General features: G+C 55.5%; 1 long non-coding RNA gene across 2 annotated transcripts in view; it reads left to right on the top strand.

Annotated features, from left to right (window-relative positions):
• The window catches only part of LOC127487982 (uncharacterized), a 67,482-nt gene that overhangs the window by 28,882 nt on the left and 20,019 nt on the right, over positions 1 to 18,581 (top strand). Inside the window, exon 1 of one of the 2 annotated variants that reach the window (XR_007915363.3) lies at positions 3,229 to 3,392. The exons of the other annotated variant lie outside the window; for it this stretch is intronic. This is a non-coding gene — a long non-coding RNA (uncharacterized LOC127487982). Of the gene's footprint in view, positions 1 to 3,228; positions 3,393 to 18,581 lie in introns of those variants that run through there. 2 annotated transcript variants of the gene reach the window in all.

Below are 18,581 nucleotides of genomic sequence, written 5' to 3'. Positions count from 1 at the left end.
GGAACAACACAGATGCCCACCAGTAGGTGGATGGACTCGGAGGCTGGAAAACTGCTCAGCAGTGATGAGCACTTGCTGACATGCACGACTATACGGAGAAATCTCAAAAATTCTGTTATCCAAGAAGGCAGACACCAAAGAACCCCTGCTTGGTAGCTTCATTCATGTGAAGTTTCAGAAAAGGCAAAAGTAACCGATGGACGTGAACCTCACCAGTGCTGCTGCTGGGGAGAGAGGCTGGCTGAGGAAGGGCCTGTTAGAATTTGGGGGAAATGGGCCAGCGCTGCGGCTCACTTGGCTAATCTTCTGCCTGAGGCGCCAGCACCCCGGGTTCTAGTCCCAGTTGGGGCGCCGGCTTGTCCTGGTTGCTCCTCTTCCAGTCCAGCTCTCTGCTGTGGCCCAGGAAGGCAGTGGAGGATGGCCCAGGTCCTTGGACCCTGCACCCGCATGGGAGACCAGAAGGAAGCACCTGGCTCCTGGCTTTGGATCGGTGCAGCATGCCGGCCATGGCGGCCATTTGGGGGGGTGAACCAACGGAGGGAAGACCTTTCTCTCTGTCTCTCTCTCTCTCTCACTGTCTAACTCTGCCTGTCAAAAAAAAAAAGAAGTTGGGGGAAATGAAATCCACTGATTTGCACAGTGTTCACCCAGTTGTGTGTATTTGTCAAGACTCGTTGAGCTGTAATCCACGTAGGTGCATTTTACAGTATATAAATTACATCAAAAAGTTGTTTAAAATTAAAGAAAAACAACCCCAATACCCCAATATGCCAGTGTGGGCCCTTCAAGGTGGCAGGCCTCTGTTCCAGCAAATTCCCCTCATTCCCAGAGCACGTCTTCTCTTTCTGCCACAGAATACTGCTGGTGCATCTGCACTTCCCCTCTCCATCCCCCCCTGGAACCCTGCAGTTCTCTGGGGCTCTTGCTCTCAGTAGACAATGGTACTTGGAAACCAAGATACGGGTGCCATTATTCGCCAGTCCTCTTGGCAGACAGAGCCAGGGAATAGATGTATGCGGGCACACACACACACACACACACGTTCACGTCTGTAGTCCTATCTGCCAGTCCATATTGAAAACCGCGAGTCCACATCAGCACTCCCACTCCCGGTGCAATGGCTTTCATGCCAGGCTCATCCTGGGCTCTTCCTGAGGGTCCCACGTGATAGGTGGGTCGGTTGCTTTGTCTCTCTGCACCATTGGCTGTTACAAGAGTCACCCTCTGGTCAGAGGCACCCCACCTCACTGTACCCTGTTCTGTCCTGACATGGCTTCTGTTGAGGTTATGGCTGTTTGTTTTCGAATCACATTTCAAATCCTGGCTCACTTGGGAAGAAAGCGCATCCATGGGAAGGGCCGGGGTAGCTCTCAGAGTCCAAAGGAAAACTGAAGAATCCAAATGGGGGGCAGCAAGGAACCAGAGAAGCTTCAGGGGTCTAAAGACAGAACCCAATAGCCTTCCCATCAGTCCACCGCAGTGGGATGGAGCAACGCGCCCTGTGCCTGGCCACGTCCCCCCTGGACAGGCACCCCCCGCTGAGCACCCCAGATTCTCTCTGGATGGGGCCAAGGTGCCCTGGGGATTACCCCCCGATACTGTGCCATGATGGATGCTCGGTGGGCAACAGCAGATGCCCGATTCTCCTGCTCTGCCTGGCTCCTGGAGGCACTGCCTGGCTCCTGGCATTGCCGGCTTAGCCCCTTTCCTGGTCTTGTTTCAAGTGGCCTTTCTTGGGAAGACCTTTCTCAATCACCCGACCCAAGGCCGGCCCTCTTCAAGCTTCCACTTCCGTAGAGCTCTGTGTGTCTCCTCTGAGCTAATGAGCACCTCCACCTGTCTCGTGGCTCTCTGTCGCAAGACAGTCTCTGTCTGTCTGTCTGTCTGTCTCATTGCCTCCATAGCCCCAGTGCCCCGGCACCATGGCTGGCGCTGAGCAGATGCTAAGTGGGTATTGTTTGAGGACCAAGTGGATAGGTGAGCTCAGGGCTGTATCCCTTAGCCGCAGCAGATTGGGAACCCCCCAAGCCCCCATTCCTGGCTGCCTATGGATGCCCACCCCCGAGAAGACACAGACAAGCGAGCAAACACGGAGCACCAAGCAAACCCTGTCTCTCCAGGAAGAGCCGTGTGCCATCCCCAAACACGCGGCAGGCTGGCCAGCCGAAAGGGTTAAACTAAAGAAAACAGCTGAGGAGGGCTAGGAGGAGCGGGGAAGCCAGTTAAACTAGTTTCTGCAAAGGGTTTTTGTGTTTTGTGTGTGTGTGTGTGTGTTTTTGTAGTGTGAGCGTCCTGGAAAGAAAGCAGAGGAACCCACAAAAGACCGAAATCCCGGTATCTCCTGTGTTGTCACCCAGTCTGCGGCCACTGCCACTCCTTCTTTACACCGCGGCGGATAATAAGCCCCCTTCCCGGGCATCGAAATGCTCTTATACATTTTAATGTGACCTTAGACAGCACTTTTCAGAAATCGCAGGCCCATCTGACTACACTTGAGCTTGAATTGAGCTAATGGTATTCACCTCATCTTTAGATGCAGAATTGGAAGATAAAAAGACCTTGATGTGGAAAGAGGGGAGGGTGGAGAGAGTGGGGGTGGGAGGGTTGTGGAGGGGGGGCGATTAGAGTCACCGCTTAAAAATCTTGTGATTGCGCCCCGATAACGAAATGTCTCCCTTCCTAAAATCCCCCACAGACTCCAGCGACGTCCTTCTGCCTTTATTTTGAACGACATAATCTTTTTATTCCTGGACCAGGGATATTTGCATGCTCCTGCCTATGTGGGCAGGAGAGACACTGACCTTTGACAAACCTTTGTTTTGTTTTGTTTTGTTTTTTTAAGATCAGATGGAACAGCTATTGCAGTATTCCAGCCCTGTAAGATGGAGAGAGAGAGAGAGAGAGGGAGGGAGAGAGAGAGATTCCATCGTCTGTAATCAGACACGGTGTGGCCCTTCTAACCCACTGACAACCTTCTGAATCCTGCGAGCTGGTTGGAGGCGTGGCGTCCTCCTGCTTTCCTCTTGAGAGCACAGAGAAAATTCGGGACTGGGAGAAAGCGTGCTTCCTGTCTGTTGCTCTTTGGCGAGAGCTTGGATTCCATGCGTTGAGTCAAAAGCACCGAGGGCCCCAGGGAGGCGGGAAGAGGCAAGAGGCGGAGGGAGGGAGGGAGCGAGGGCACAGGGTGTGGTCAGGTCGGCCTCCCAGGAGGCAGTCTGGGCAGGAGCCCCTGTGTGTCCCCCGAGACAGGCTCCCTTCCCGTTCCGACCTGCCCGCTGTCTGTCAGGGCCCGGGGAATGAGCCCCACCAGGGCTGAGTGCCCCCAGGACGCGGGGCCGGCTGGCAATCCATCACTGGCAGAGCACACCTGGTCTGCCCAAAGGAGACAGCAGGTAGGGAGGGGCGGGTGGGAGGGGAGAGTGGGACCCCGGGGTGACTTGTAGGACTGGATCAGAGGTGCTCAGACAGGACCTCGGCCCCCAGGCGTCCCCATCCAGAGGGGAGTACATAATTTATCATCACAGAAAGGGTGACAGATTGGGATGGTCTGGCCTTTTGACTTCACAGCTTTTCTCTGCATTCAGACAATTGGAGCTTGGGCCTGCAGGGCCATAGTGTTCTGTCTTCTGTGCTGGGTGTGCTGACTCAGGTACAGGTGGTGCACGGGACTCTGTGTGTGTGTGTGTGTGTGTGTGTGTGTGTGTGGCTTTTTATTTTTATTTTTTTTAACGTTGGGGATAGGAAGACCTCCCACTCGTTGATGGCAATCGTCAAGCTGCTTTGGGGAAGTGCTTGCTGTCCGTCCGTGTGTCTTCAGACAGGCCGCACCTGGTTTGAAGGTGATTTCCGGTTCCCATGGAGATTCAAGGTGACAGGCCAGGGTCACCATGTCACTCGGCGTAATCACCCCCTTAGCATGAGGACTTCTGGGAGCTCAAAGTGCACCTGCCTTGGGGCCCTACTGTTTCGTTCGTCATGGAACAGAGGAAACAGAAGATGAGTTTGTTTGGATGCGTTGTTTGAAATCCACGGGTAGTTTTTCGTCACATGCGTTTCCTATGAGCTTTTGGAACTCCCCTCGTATGTGTGGAAGAAACTTTAGCTTTCCTTTAGCTTGGAATTCGCGCATTCCTAAGGAAACGGATGTGCGGAATGAACGGTGGATGAGTGAGCTGCAAGCTGAGTTGTGAAGGGGCTGAGTGGTGGAAATGAAAGAAGGAAGACCTCAGGGGGGCGGGCCTGGACTGGGCGGGGGTCCTGGCTTCCCTGTAAGAGCTCAGGGAGGCACCGGGCATGTGGTCCTCGCTGACCCTTCCTCCTGGGGAGGGGACGGAGTCTTGGGGGCTCAAGCTCAAGGTCGGGTCTGCCTGGCTCCAAGTTGCGTGCTTGCTGCTCTGTTCCAGAATGTTCCACTGTCCCCCTTTGCGTCCTTGTCCTCAGGGCTTGGCCCCGGTGGAAGGACGGGCTGGCTCGCTGCCTGAACAGCACACCTGTAGAGCGCACCGCCCGGCAGAGCTGGGAATCTTTCCCACATGCGAGGTTCCCACCCCTGCCCTCCAGGGCCTGAGAACTTTGTTTCCATTGCGTGCCCAGAGCCCACGGGGGAGCTGGCACTGCTCCCCCAGCCTTGTCCTGACCAGTCCTCAAAAATGCAGTCTTGGAGTGTGCAGGCTAGGGAGGGGCACTTGGTCAATTCTGGTGCTGGAGCCACCGTGCCTGCCAGGGGCCTCCGAGACACTGGCTGGGCTCCACTGGACCTGGCAGCGCCCTGCCGAGGCGGCGGTGGGATGGGGTGCGGGGTGTGGCCCCTGTTTGCTGGTCACCTGCAGGGGCTGACGTCTCCCCCCAAGCCCCCCCCAATCTAAAAATGTCCCAAGACTCGGAAGGACTCAGGTCCCAAGAAGAACCCTCAATCCGCCTCGCACCGCGGCTGCTTCCAAGTTACACAGTTTCCTTGCGGAAGAAGTGGGCGTGCACACTGGGCTGCGAGCACTTGGGCATGCCCTGTCCCTCTCGGGGCCTCGTTCGCTCCTCTCTGATGAGGGTGCTGGCCAGGCCTGTGTGCAGAGTCTCGCTAGTGGCTGTGTGTGTGTGTGTGTGTGTGTGTGTGTGAGATTTACTGGGAGCCACTCGTTTGCCACGCAATGGACAGGTGTGGCTGGCTGTTGCGCACCGTGGGCCAGGACTTCTTACTGGACCCTCACAGTGTCAGATCTGGGACACACTGGGTGTGGTGTCTTAGCGCTCTCGGGAGAGCTGTCACTTGCAGGATGTAGGGGACTTAACGCCTTGTGTGGGTGGGTGGGTGCCAGGTAGGGTGTGCTCAGCCAGGAGCTCTTCGCGTAGCCTGGGAGGATTTGACTGTCAGGTGCACACACACTGGGCAAGCCGCTTCCAACACAGGCCCCACTGAAGGCGGGCTCGCCTTGTTTTGCCATAAATATTTGGAGCAGAAATTGTCTTTGAAGATAAAGGGCCAGGCTGCAGGCAAAGCCTGCTCTGACCACGTGGCCTGGGGTGGGGAATGTGGAAGGGGGGGAGGTGAGGGGCAAGTGACGTGAGGCTGGGGGTGGTGGTGGAGGAAGGCTGGATTTAGGGGGCTGCGGGGACGCCAGGGAACAGGGAAGGAGACTGGATCTGAGAGCTCCCTGGGGTGGAAATGACCATTTGGGGAAAAGTGCGGGCTCTGGAGGACTGGCCGGACCCCTGCAGTGCCATCTGCTAGCTGTGACCTGGCACAAGTCCGTCACCCTCTCTGAGCCTTCTTCTTCCCCAAGATTAAATGAGAACATAGTAGGCCTCCCTACGGTGAGGTCAGGCTTAACCAAGCTAAGCTGTAAAGCAACTGATGTCTCCACATACCTTTTAAAAATTTGTATTTAGTCTTTGAGCGGTAGAGAGAGAGAGAGAGAGATCCATCCGTCTTCCATCTACTGGTTCATTCTTCAAATGCCTGCAATAGCTAGGGCTGGACCAGGCCAAGCTGGGAGCTGGGAAGGCCATCTGGGTCTCCCAGGTGGGCGGCAGGAGCCCAAGGACTTGAGCCATCACCGCTGGCTCCCAGGCTGTGCATAGCAGGATCTGGGACTCAAGCCCAGGTGCCCGGATGGGGATGCGGGTGCTGCACGTGGTGTCCTTTTTTTTTTTTTTTTTCATTTGACAGGTAGAGTTATAGACAGTGAGAGAGGGAGACAGAGAGAAAGGTCTTCCCTCCGTTGGTTGGTTCACTCCCCAAATGGCCGCCACAGCCGGCGCTGCGCCGATCTGAAGCCAGGAGCCAGGTGCCTCTGCCTGGCTTCCCACGCAGGTGCAGGGGCCCCAGCACCTGGGCCGTCCTCCACTGCCTTCCTGGGCCACAGCAGAGAGCTGGGCTGGAAGAGGAGCAACCGGGATTAGAACCGGTGCCCCTATGGGATGTTGGTGCCGCAGGTGGAGGATTAACCAAGTGAGCCACGGTACCGGCCCTACGTAGTGTCTTAACCACTGTGCCAAGTGCTTGTCCCTGTGTTGTTTTTAAAAACAGCGCTACTGAGAGGCAACCCACAAACCGCACGTTTCATCTGCGTGATAGTTTCTGATTCAGGGCCTTTTGTGGGGTGTGGAGGCCTCACCACCCTCAGTTCCAGAACGTTCATCACCTGTGAAAGAAGCCTGGAGTGACCCCCCCCTCGCCAGTCCCTGGAGCCCCGAATGGCTGCTCCGGGTCTTTCTCGACTTTCCGTACGAGTGGAGGCACAGCGCTGTGGGTTCTTTCTGGACTTTCCGTACGAGTGGAACCACAGCGCTGTGGGTTCTGGGCCTGGTCTTTCTGTATGAGCAGAACCACAGCGTGTGGGTTCTGGGCCTGGTCTTTCTGTACGAGCAGAACCACAGCGTGTGGGTTCTGGGCCTGGACTTTCCATACGAGCGGAACCACAGAGTGTGGGTTCTGGGCCTGGCCTTTCTGTACGAGCGGAGCCACAGTGCTGTGGGTTCTTTCTGGACTTTCCGTACGAGCGGAACCACAGTGCTGTGGGTTCTGGGCCTGGTCTTTCCGTACGAGTAGGACCACAGTGCTGTGGGTTCTGGGCCTGGTCTTTCTGTACGAGTGGGACCACAGCGCATGGGTTCTGGGCCTGGACTTTCCATACGAGCGGAACCACAGCGCTGTGGGTTCTGGGCCTGGTCTTTCTGTTCGAGCAGAATCACAGCGCTGTGGGTTCTGGGCCTGGCCTTTCTGTACAAGTGGGACCACAGCGCGTGGGTTCTGGGCCTGGTCTTTTTCACCAAGCGTGGCATTTCCTGCTTGTGTCCCCAGGGCAGCACACGGCCGCCTTTCATTCCTTTTTACGGCTGAATAGTATTCTGCGGGCTGGACACAGCTCATCCCGTTTATGCGTCCCAGTGACGCTGATGGGGACATTTGTGTGTGGGTGACTTTGGTGGGCGTGTGGTGAACGGCGGAGTCGCCGGGTCGCCGTTCCCACTGCGAGCTGTCCAAGGAGGTGCCAGCCGTTTCCCCAAGCGGCTGCACCCCGGGGTGCACCTGCTGGATCTGCAGCATTGGAACACCCCAAGCACAGCCCACAGAGCTCCCCCAAGCCCACAGCATCCTGCTCTGCCTTGCTCTCCCCCAGCAGGGGCCCAGCGGGAGCCTCCCCGCCTTGGTGTGGGACCCTGGTGGCTCACCTCCTTCCACTCACCCCTCTCCCGCACTGAGCCCCTCCCTCCACTGCCAGCCTTGCCTCACCTGTCTGTGCCCCTGCCAAACCCCCCACCATGTCTCCTACACATCTGTGGGCCGGGGAGTCTCCCTTGCTGTACCAGCACAGGGGCTTGGGGGCCGGGGGTGGCAGGGAGGCCTGTCTGGTGGGGTCCCTACTTTAGCACACCCTGGCTGGTTGGGCAGGACACACAACCTCCAGTGGGGTAGAAATTGGACCAACTGGCTTTCTGGTCGACCTTTTCCCTCTCACCTGTTCCAGGGGCCTCCAAATTCCTGCAGCTTCTCCTAAGGCCTCTCTGTCCTAGGCAGCTGCCACGTCGCCCTCCCCACCCACCTCTGTTCCAGCCAGGGCGCAGAATCACGCACATCACGGACAGGGGAGAGAGAGCAAGGTGCTGACCTGTCGCTCCCCGTCTTCGTGGAGGAACGACACAGGACCCTGCGTTGTTCTTTCGTCTGCTCAGCCCTTCCCGGGTTTGCTGCTGGTTCTTCCCGGGTTGGCTACCGACCCTTCCACCTCCGTGGAAGGGCGGTTCCCCCTGCCACCTTCCCCACTTCCGCGGGGGAGCGGCACACCGCCGGCCGGCTCTCTCGGGGGCTGCACAGGTGTTCCTTCAGGTGTTCCCCTTAGATGTTCCTGGTGCATGTTGTCTCTCTCCTCCTTTATAGTCCTCTTCCACCAATCCTAACTTGGCTGCCCACACGCCGAGTACGCTGCTCTCCTCCAATCAGGAGCAGGTCCTACAGTTTATTGGTTGAACTGGAGGCAGCTGCGTAGAAGCTGTTTCTCCCTTCTCAGCGCCATATTGTGGGAGAGCAGATGTATAGAATAAGTCTTAATTCCAGTAACTTAGTCTAGTCTGAGTTGCTCCCCACAGATCCCCCTTTCTTTTTATTTTTTTTTTGGCGTTGATATGCGCCTGTCTTCGGTGCCCCGCGGCACACACTCTGCTCTGCTTGCTAGAGTTGCCCACAGGTGCTTAGAAGTCCTATCAATCAGGCAAACCGAATCCGGGCCCTCTCTTCGCCATGTTGTGAGGAGGTTTTTAGGCGCTGATGCGTGCCTGAGTTCGGTGCCCTGCAGCGCATGCTCTGCTCTGCTAGAACTGCCTGCAGGTGCTTACAAGCCCTATCAGGCAAACCGAATCCAAGCCTTCTCATTGCTGTATTGTGGGGAGACTTATGTTGATAACGTGCCTGTCTTCGGTGACCTGCAGCCGCCCACAGGTGCTTATAAGCCCTATCAATCAGGCAAACCGAATCCAAGCCTTCTCATTGCGGTATTGTGGGGAGACTTATTGATGTTAATTCGTGCCTGTCTTCGGTGACCTGCGGCGCATAAGCTGCTAGCCGCCCGCAGGTGCTCACCACCTCCCTAATCAGGCAGACCGAATCCAAGCTCTCTCATTGCCATGTTGAGGGGAGGCCTTATTTTTCTCTATTTCTCTATCTCCGGGCATTCCTATTTCTCCTATTTTACTTCTATCTACCAGCATTCCTATTTCTCTCATTTTACTTCTAAACTTCTGTTTCTCTTATCTCCGTGGCTTCCTGGCGCCCGCCCCGAGGCTGCTTCATGGCTCTGCGCCGCTTCAGCCCGCGCTACTCTCATCTGCGTGGCCTCCCGGCGCCCGCCCTGTGGCGGGCTCCCGGCTTTGCGCGGCTCGGCTTCGCACGCACACTCCGCAGTCTCCACGCCCTTCGCGTTCGCACCACGGCCTCGCACCAGCCCCGCGTTCCCTATCTTTACACGCCCCGTGCTCTCTCTGCACGCGGCGGCTTCCGCGAGTCACACAGCGTAGCTCACGTTTCCGCCACCGGTATTCAGTCCAAGTTCCCCGGACTAACCTGGCGAATTCCAACCTGGCGGCCCACGTCTCTGCCTCTGGTTCCAGATTTTCGCCTTTTGCTCCCCGGGCTGACTTAAAGAATTCCAACCTGGCTTACGTTTCCGCCTCGGCCTGCCCCCGCAGCTTCAATTTCCCTAACATTTTTCTCTACCCGGTATGATTCCCTAAGTTTTCTTCCAACAATATTCCTCCCTCATTTTTCCCGGCTTCTCCCCATAGTCCGCATCCGAGTCCAAGCCTCCTCCAGGTTTCACTTTTGCTTTCAATCTCCTAGCTTCCCCTCCATAGTCTGCATCCGAGTCTATGAAAGCTTTCACTTTCGCTTTCAATCCTAACTTCTTTCCCACAGTCCATATCCGAGTCTATGCCTAGGCTTTCAATAGCTTCTTCCGGCACCTTTCTGTCCGGCTTTCCCCTAGGCTCTTTGCTAGTCTCTCTCTCCGGTAATTTCCCACTTCTTCCCGTTTTTTCCCTCCTAAGTTCCCTATCCGAGTCACGGCACCATTATGTCGCTCCCCCTCTTCGTGGAGGAGCAACACTGAACCCTGCCTAGGCTTCATATCCGAGTCACGGCACCATTATGTCGCTCCCCCTCTTCGTGGAGGAACGACACAGGACCCTGCGCTGTTCTTTTGTCTGCTCGGCCCTCCCCGGGTTTGCTGCTGGTTCTTCCCGGGTTGGCTACCAACCCTTCCACCTCCGTGGAAGGGCGGTTCCCCCTGCCACTTTCCCCACTTCCGCGGGGGAGCGGCACACTGCCGGCCGGCTCTCTCAGGGGCTGCACAGGTGTTCCTTCAGATAGATGTTCCTGGTGCATGTTGTCTCTCTCCTCCTTTATAGTCCTCTTCCACCAATCCCAACTCTGCTACCCACACGCCGAGTACGCTGCTCTCCTCCAATCAGGAGCAGGTCCTGCTGTTTATTGGTTGAACTGGAGGCAGCTGCGTAGAAGCTGTTTCTCCCTTCTCAGCGCCATATTGTGGGAGAGCAGATGCATAGAATAAGTCTTAATTCCAGTAACTTAGTCTAGTCCAAGTTGCTCCCCACACTGACCCTGCCGGTGACTCCTGGCCGCCACGCCTCTCAGCCTTGCTGGAGACTCCACCGGGCAGGAGGCCCCTCTTCGGAGACACGGAGGTGACGGCAGCCACTCTGGAGCACCTCGGTCTTCGGCACAGGCACGAGCGTCTGTGATGGAAGGCCTGGGAGAGAGGCGAGAACGCACGGTCCGTGCCGCGCTGGGCTTCTGTCCGCCAGGCTTTGCCCCTGCCCTGCGCACAGTGCCGAGCTCAGCCCGGGCCCTCCCAGCCTCCCACTGTACTCGTGCAAGGAGGGCACAGAAGCCCCGGCCCTGCCAGTACATGCGGGCATCGGTTTGTGCCTCGGGACAACAGAAGTGGTTTGAGTCCCCAGAGCCCAGACCTGGGCGACCGGCTCTGCTCCAGGCCGGCCACCCCCGGTGGTCTCTGGGCAGCCAGTGCTGTGCTGACCGATCCAGGACCTCCTAAGAGCCCGGAAGCTGGCCCCTGTCACAGCAGACGGCTTTCCTCCTCACCCCTTCACGAGACGTCGCAGGGGCTGGCGATTATTATTTTTCATTAGGGTAAAATACTCAGGACACACACTTTGCCATTTTGACTTTCCCCCAGCATCCAGGCCCCTGGCGTCGCACACATCGGCCCCTGAGACATCGCTGCCACCCACACAGAAACCCCAGTCCCCCTCCGTGCTCCCCGCCCCTGTGTCGCTGTCCCTCTCTGAGGGTATGTTTAAACAGCACAGAGCAGCACAGGCGGCCGGCTTGTTCTGAGCCGAGAAACCTACTTAGGGAAAGGAGAACACTCAAAAAGAAGGATTCCGAAGAGAGGGCACCTGGGCAGCTTGCAGGTACCTCCCCCACCCCCACCCGAGGGCGGGGCCGCCGGTGGACATGGAAACCAGGACAGGGCTGTGTTTAGGAGCCATCTGGGCCAGGCCTGGCCTGCCGGCTCTCCTGGGCCGCAGGGGCTGCCTGTCTCCCTCGGCCACGCAAATCGTGATCCCTTTCCTTTTGCCTGAGTTCAGAGGCCTGAAGGGCCCAGTGCCCCCCACCCCCGAGGTCTGCCAGGTGCCAGGGCCCAGATGCAGGGGGCGGCACTGGAGGGCAGAGGGAAGCTGGCTGGCTTGTCGGTTTCAATCCTATAGTCTGGCCAAAATTAAAGAAGAAAGGGAGCGGCAGCAAAGATTGGAAACGCCGACCTCTGGCCCTGGATTCGGCAAAGCCCTTGGGACGTCGGGGGCCGCCCTGGCTCCTGTCCACAGCCCCTGCCACCCCAGCCTCTGAGACTCAGTTTCCACGGTGGCAAGTGAGGACGACACGAGCTCCCTCACTGTGCAGCAGGAGCAGGACCCGGGGGGTTTCCAGTGTCCACCTGCCGACTCCTGTTCACCCGGCAAACCCCAGCTTGTGGAGCCGGGGCTCGGTGAGGCCGGCTCAGGGGACCCCAGAAGCTGTTCTGCTTTAGGAGCTAACCCGGGTCTGTGCTGTCACCCAACTCTGCTCTGTTAACTTACGCTTTTACTCCTGGAGGCCGGAGTCACGGCTGCTTCCTTGCTGTGTCCGGGAAGCGGAAGGTCTTCGTGGCACTCTGCTGACCGTGAGGTCTCTGTCACCGACGCTGGTGCCTGGGATTGTGTGTGTTACAGGACAGGGACCACAGGCATCACGCAGGAGTCTCTCCTTCCTCTCTGCACCCGAGGCCCCAGCCTTGCACCTGACGTCTCCTTCTTCAGGTGACCTTGGAAGGAAGGCCCAGGATCATGGCCGGCTTCTGGGAGTCGAAGGAGCTCTGCTTCAGGCTGGGGCCTGTCCTCTCCCACGTCGTGGTGTGGTGCGTGCCTGGGCCACCCGAGCCGGTGGGCAGTCAGCCTGCAGGCCTGGCCCTGCCCTGTGCTCACTCCTGTTTAGGACCTGGCTCGCTCCAGCCTCCTGGATCTGTTTGAAAAAATAATTATTTGCTTAAAACACGTGAAGTGCTCCTGTAATTTTAATCGGTTTAATTTAAATTTTAAAACGACTGATCTCCAACCTCTAATCACTTTGAAACTGAAGTGCTTTTCACCAAATGTGAAGTGCTGTGGGGCTGGAAATGATTATGAGGACAGTGAAAGGGGAGGAGTGGAAGAGGAGACGAGAGAGAGAGAGAGAGAGAGAGAGAGCGAGAGAGTGAGCAAGCGCCTTCCTGCCCTTGGGTGAGCCACTGGCTGAGAACAGGGAGTGGTGCCCACAGCCCCTTGTAATTCAAGTGCAAATTGTGCTTCCAATCCACACAGCACTCACCATAATTTCTTTTTTTTTAAAGTTGTTTGTTTATTTATTTACTTTTTATTAAAAGACAGAGTTAGAGAGAGGCAGAGGGGGAGAGAGAGAAAAAGCGGGGGGGGGGGTCTTCCATCCACTGGTTCACTCCCCAAATGGCAACAGTGGCCACAGCTACATAGATCCGAAGTCAGGAGCCAGGAGCTTCTTCTGCACCCACACGGGTGCAGGGACTAGGGTCACCTTCCACTGCTTCCCCAGGCCATAGCAGAGAGCTTGATTAGAAATGGAGCAGCCAGGACTTGAACCGGTGCCCATATGGGATGCTGGCACTGCAGGCGGTGGGTTTATCTGCTATGCCAATAGCACTGGCCCCTATAACTTCTTGTTAGATTTTCTGATGGCAAAATTCTGATTGGTCTTCTGGGCTGAACTTAGTGTTGTGTCCGCAGCACCCTCAGCGTACGCTTGCCAATGGGTCACCCACAGTGGCCAGAGTGGCTTGGACAGATGTACAGATGGGTCCTGGGTCGGAAGTTCGAGTTGGGCTTGCAGGGGCGGTGGCTCCCGCAAGAGCGTGTGCTGTGGGTGGGGTGCTGGAACACCTGGCCACAGCTGGCGAGTCTGGGTGTTGCCGGGAAGCTGGGGAACCGGGAAGCTCCAACCCACAGGGGCCCCAGGCTGGGGCCAGGATTGGGCAGCTGGGGTGGACAGGCTGCCCACAGCGGCCCCTGGTCTCCCTTCTTCTTTTTCTCTGCACAGAAAAGCTGAAAGGGCAAGAGAAACCAGCCTCGAGTCTCCCAGGCCTGGCTTCCGGTTCCCCTCCTGCTGCTTTCCCTATGTGGAACGTGGGGCCGGCTGCCTCCCCTTTCCCGGCCTGCAGCTGGGGGTAAGCGCCTTGTGTGCTGTTGGCCTCTTGGACGCCATCTCTGCAGCCTGTCTGCAGCCTGGCCTTTGTCCCCGTGTTTGCGTCCTGTGCTCCTGGAACTCACCGTCCAGGTGTCCCCTTGGGTCGTCTGGACCCGAGCCACCCCCCGCCCCCCATCACACCGCGAGCTCCTCCAGGACAAGCCCGAGTCCGATGGATGGTTGTGTCTGCCGCACCCAGCATGGTGCCAGGAGCCACATGCAGCGCACATTGGTGGCTTCAGGAAGGTTGGGAAAGGTTGTGGAGGGAAAGCCGGTGGCCAGGACCGCACGGATCGGGGTTTGCTCTTTCTCCTGCCAGTGAGAGCCCCCCAAAGTACATGCCCCAGGCTGAGCCTTAATTCCATCTACAGCAGAGATGGAATCAGCATCATAGGACCCCAGATGACTTCCAGATGGGTTACGGAGCCAAGTGGGAGAAGAGAAACGTGAGCCATGCAGAAGGAAACAGAGTAGAACACTGTCGCTCCCCCTCTTCGTGGAGGAATGACACTAAACCCTGCCTAGGCTTCATATCCGAGTCACGGCACCATTATGCCTCCTAAGCTTCATATCCGAGTCACGGCACCATTATGTCGCTCCCCCTCTTCGTGGAGGAACGACCCTAGACCCTGCGCTGTTCTTTTGTCTGCTCGGCCCTCCCCGGGTTTGCTGCTGGTTCTTCCCGGGTTGGCTACCAACCCTTCCACCTCCGTGGAAGGGCGGTTCCCCCTGCCACTTTCCCCACTTCCGCAGGGGAGCGGCACACCGCCGGCCGGCTCTCTCGGGGGCTGCTCAGATGTTATTCGGATGTTCCCCTTAGATGTTCCTGGTGCATGTTGTCTCTCTCCTCCTTTATAGTCCTCTTCCACCAATCCCAACTCTGCTACCCACACGCCGAGTACGCTGCTCTCCTCCAATCAGGAGCAGGTCCTGCTGTTTATTGGTTGAACTGGAGGCAGCTGTGTAGAAGCTGTTTCCTCCTCTCCCAGCGCCATATTGTGGGAGAGCAGATGCATAGAATAAGTCTTAATTCGAGTAACAGTCTAGTCCGAGTTGCTCCCCACAGAACACCTCCTTGATTTTTGTTTTTTTTTTTGTTTGTTTGTTTCATCCAATGGTTTCCCTCAAGTCCTGGAGGGAACATATTAATACCACTGGACTACATTAACATTAAATTTTTATATTTGCAAGATACCTTGCGGCTGGCACTGTGGTGTAGGAGGTAAAGCTGTTGCCTGCAGTGCCGGTATCCCATATGGACGACAGTTTGAGCCTCGGCTGCTCCACTTCTCATCCAGCTCTCTGCTATGGTCTGGGAAAGCAGCAGAAGATGGCCCAAGTCCTTGGGCCCCTGAACCCGCGTGGGAGACCTGGAAGAAGCTCCTGGCTTTGGATCAGCATAGCTCCGGCCACTGTGGCCAATTGGGGAGTGAACCAGCAGACAGACGACCTATCTCTATCTCTGCCTCTCCTTCTCCTTTGTGTAAGTCTGACTTTCAAATAAATAAATAAATCTTCAAAAAAAAAAAAAAGATCCCTGACAAATAAAGGATTTGTATCCAGAGTTCAGGAAGAATTATACAATCAAAATAAGGAAAGAAGGGCAAGTGAATAGAACAATGGGCAAAGCATCTGGACGGACAATTCACAGAGGAGGAACCACGTGAGATTCCCAACACGTGAAGAGACTCCAGCCTTCTGGGTAACCAGCAGGTATAGGTTATAGCTTTAGGTATATGACGAGCAGAGCAAGACAGAGCAGGAGCCAGCGCTCGTGGAGGCCACCTCCGCGGCTGCGCTGCCTGGCGCCCAGGAAGCCCATGATGACCTCCCCAGGCCAGTGTCCCTGTGCGGCCTCCGGGAGGGGACAGACCCAGACCCGCCAGCAGCCGCTCCCTCTGCCATTTCTTTAGGTTGAATTGGCTATTTTTTTCCACCCCAATTGCTTTTTTTTTTCTTTTTTCTTAAAGACGTATTCATTTGAAAGGTAGAGTTACAGATAGAAAAGGAGAGAGAGAGAGAGAGAGAGAGAGGAGAGAGACAGAGAGAATAACTTCCACTCACTCATTCACTCCCCAGATGGCTACAACAGCCAGGGCTGGGCCAGCCTGAAGCCAGGAGCTGGGAGCTTCATCCAGGTTTCCCATGTGGGTGACGGACCTAAGCACGTGGGCCGTCTTTTGCTGCTTTCCCAGGCTGTTAGCAGGGAGCTGGGTTGGAAGTGGAGCAGCGGGGGCTCAAACCCTCCCCGTAGGGGGTGCAGGCTGCAGCTTTAACTGGCTGTACCACAGCTCCAGCCCCTGCCCCGATTGTTGAGATGGGCGTTTGGATCCTTGTATTTCAGCATTTCTTCCTTTCCAAAACATGTTTGAGTGCCAATTTCCCTCCAAGACTGACTGAGTGCGATTCCAAGGACGATCACAGAACGCAGCTCTCTCGCTATTTTGTTCTGGTATTTTCTAATATCCGCTAGGATTGTGCTGGTTGATCCAGTGAATTTCCCAACTTTCCTGAATTCTTAACTTTCATGAAGTATTCTTCTCGGTGGCTGGTGCCTCTGTGCGTGCTGCGCTGCTGAGAGCACGGGCTGCGTGTGGGCTTGACCTCCCGACGTGCCGGCCGTGCGCGGCTGTGCCTTGCTGTGTGTGTGTGCGCGCGCCCCGCAGCTCTCAGGGACGGTGCTCTGCAGATGTCGATTAGCTTGGTTACTGATGTGAAGGAAGACTTCCTTACCCTTGCTAAGTGGCCGGTTCTGCCAATTATAAAGACATGTGTTAAAATTTGCCACCAAGGTGGTGGTTTTGTCTGTTTCTCTACTGAGTTCGGTCAGTTTTGTCTTTGTGTACTTTGGGACTGTGTTATTAGATGCATGCACATTTGGGGTTATTATGTCATTCCAGCAAGTTAGATTTTGTATTTTATCAATGGCCCTCTTGGTGTTAGTCTTATTCTCTTCCTTGAAGCTTGTGTTGTCTGCTGGCCAGGCAGCTGGTCCAGCTCCTTCTTGGGGGCTGCCTGCACTGAGATGTCTTTGCATCCTTTCACTTTCCATCTTTCTGGATCTTTGTATTTCCAGGGTGCACCCAGCAAGAAGCATACACATTTTTTCCCCAGTCTTTGTCCTTTTGCTTTTAACATAATGCCAGACATAGTCTATCTTTTCTGTCTAGTATGTTATTTTTTCCTCCTTTTTGACTTCTCTTAGAATCAATTTTTTTCTTTTAAGATTTATTTATTTATTTGAAGGGCAGAGTTACAGAAAGGCAAAGAGGAAGGGAGGTCTTCCATCTGTTGGTTCACTCCCTAGTTGACCACAATGGCCGGAGCTGGGCTGATCCAAAGCCAGGAGCCAGGAGCTTCTTCCAGGTCTCCCATGTGGGTGCAGGGGCCCAAGGACTTGGGCCATCTTCTACTACTTTCCCAGGCCACAGCAGAGAGCTGGATCGGAAGTGGGGCAGCCAGGGCTGAAAATGGCACCCATATGGGATGCCAGCCCTGCAGACGGTGGCTTCACCTGCTAGGCCACAATGCCGGCCCCTTGACCTCTCTTAGATTCACTGGGTGTTTTTAGTAATCTTCTCTCCCATCCCCACTTCCTGTTCTCTTGGTCGTCTCTTAGTGATTCTTCTAGAACTGTGGTTCCCAGACTCTGCACTCAAGATACCTTTATGCTCTTAACTTCAGAATTCTGGACAGATTTTATCCATCCAGGCTACCCTGCCAATGCTGGATAGTATTAAGGGTTAAAACTGAGACACAATGAACATGTTTATTAATTCATATAAGAGCAGCAAGATCCTAGTTATTAAAATAACCTCTCTTGTTTTTCCGTAGAAAGTGACTTTATTTTCTAAAGCACAAGAGTGAAGGAGATTGTGGCCGGCCTGTGGCTCACTTGGTTAATCCTCTGCCTGCGGCTCCAGCATGCCATATGGGCACCGGGTTCTAGTCCCAGTCAGGGTGCTGGATTCTGTCCCGGTTGCTCCTCTTCCAGTCCAGCTCTCTGCTGTGACCGGGAAGGCAGTGGAGGATGGCCCAAGTGCTTGGGCCCTGCACCCCATGGGAGACCAGGAGGAAACACCTGGCTCCTGGCTTTGGACTGGCATAGCTCCAGCTGTAGTGGCCATTTAGGTGGTGAACCAACGGAAGGAAGACCTTTCTATATGTCTCTCTCTCTCTCTCTCTCTCTGTCTAAATCTATCTGTCCTGGCCCACTTGGATACAGAGCTTCATAAAACACAGCTCTGCCCTCAGATCTGCCCCAGAATTCTTGGTGTGATGTGTTGTTTGGGTTGAAATACAAGAAGAAAATCCGGCCTCCTTCAGATGTGTTGTCGGGAGAAGAGGGATATTCTAACCTTCTCAGAGTACTGTGGACGTCTTCCTTGGCTGTATGCCACACTTCACAGGTGATAGTTTCTTGAGGTCAGTCACAAGGTGAATCTTCGATGTTATCATTAACTGCTGTTTCTGCTTCATTGACATCCGTCCGTCTCATGCAGTTTGAGCGGGTTTGTCACTTGTACATCACTTCGCAGCACAGTTTGTTGGTCAGTCGGAATATACTGCTTCACCAGGTTGTGTGGGTCTCCCAAATGTTGACATGTTTGACTGTGTAATATCAAAAAACTACATTTGTTTATGCCACCGATTTTATCAAAAGGGTTTTTAAATGTCGGAGAGCTCTCAACTCACAATGGCCGGGGCACATCTTCAAGAATCCGGGTTTGTGGGGCTGGCGCTGTGATGTAAGTAGGCTGTCTCCACCTGCGGTGCTGGCATCCCATATGGGCACCGGTTCGAGCCCCAGCTGCTCCAC

Source organism: Oryctolagus cuniculus, chromosome 20 (assembly GCF_051225735.1).
Source record: "Oryctolagus cuniculus isolate XC-2025 breed Fujian yellow rabbit chromosome 20, ASM5122573v1, whole genome shotgun sequence".
Classification (NCBI taxonomy): domain Eukaryota; kingdom Metazoa; phylum Chordata; class Mammalia; order Lagomorpha; family Leporidae; genus Oryctolagus; species Oryctolagus cuniculus.
The sequence above is the reverse complement of the archived record's forward strand: the minus strand, read 5'-3'. Positions and strand labels throughout refer to the sequence as shown.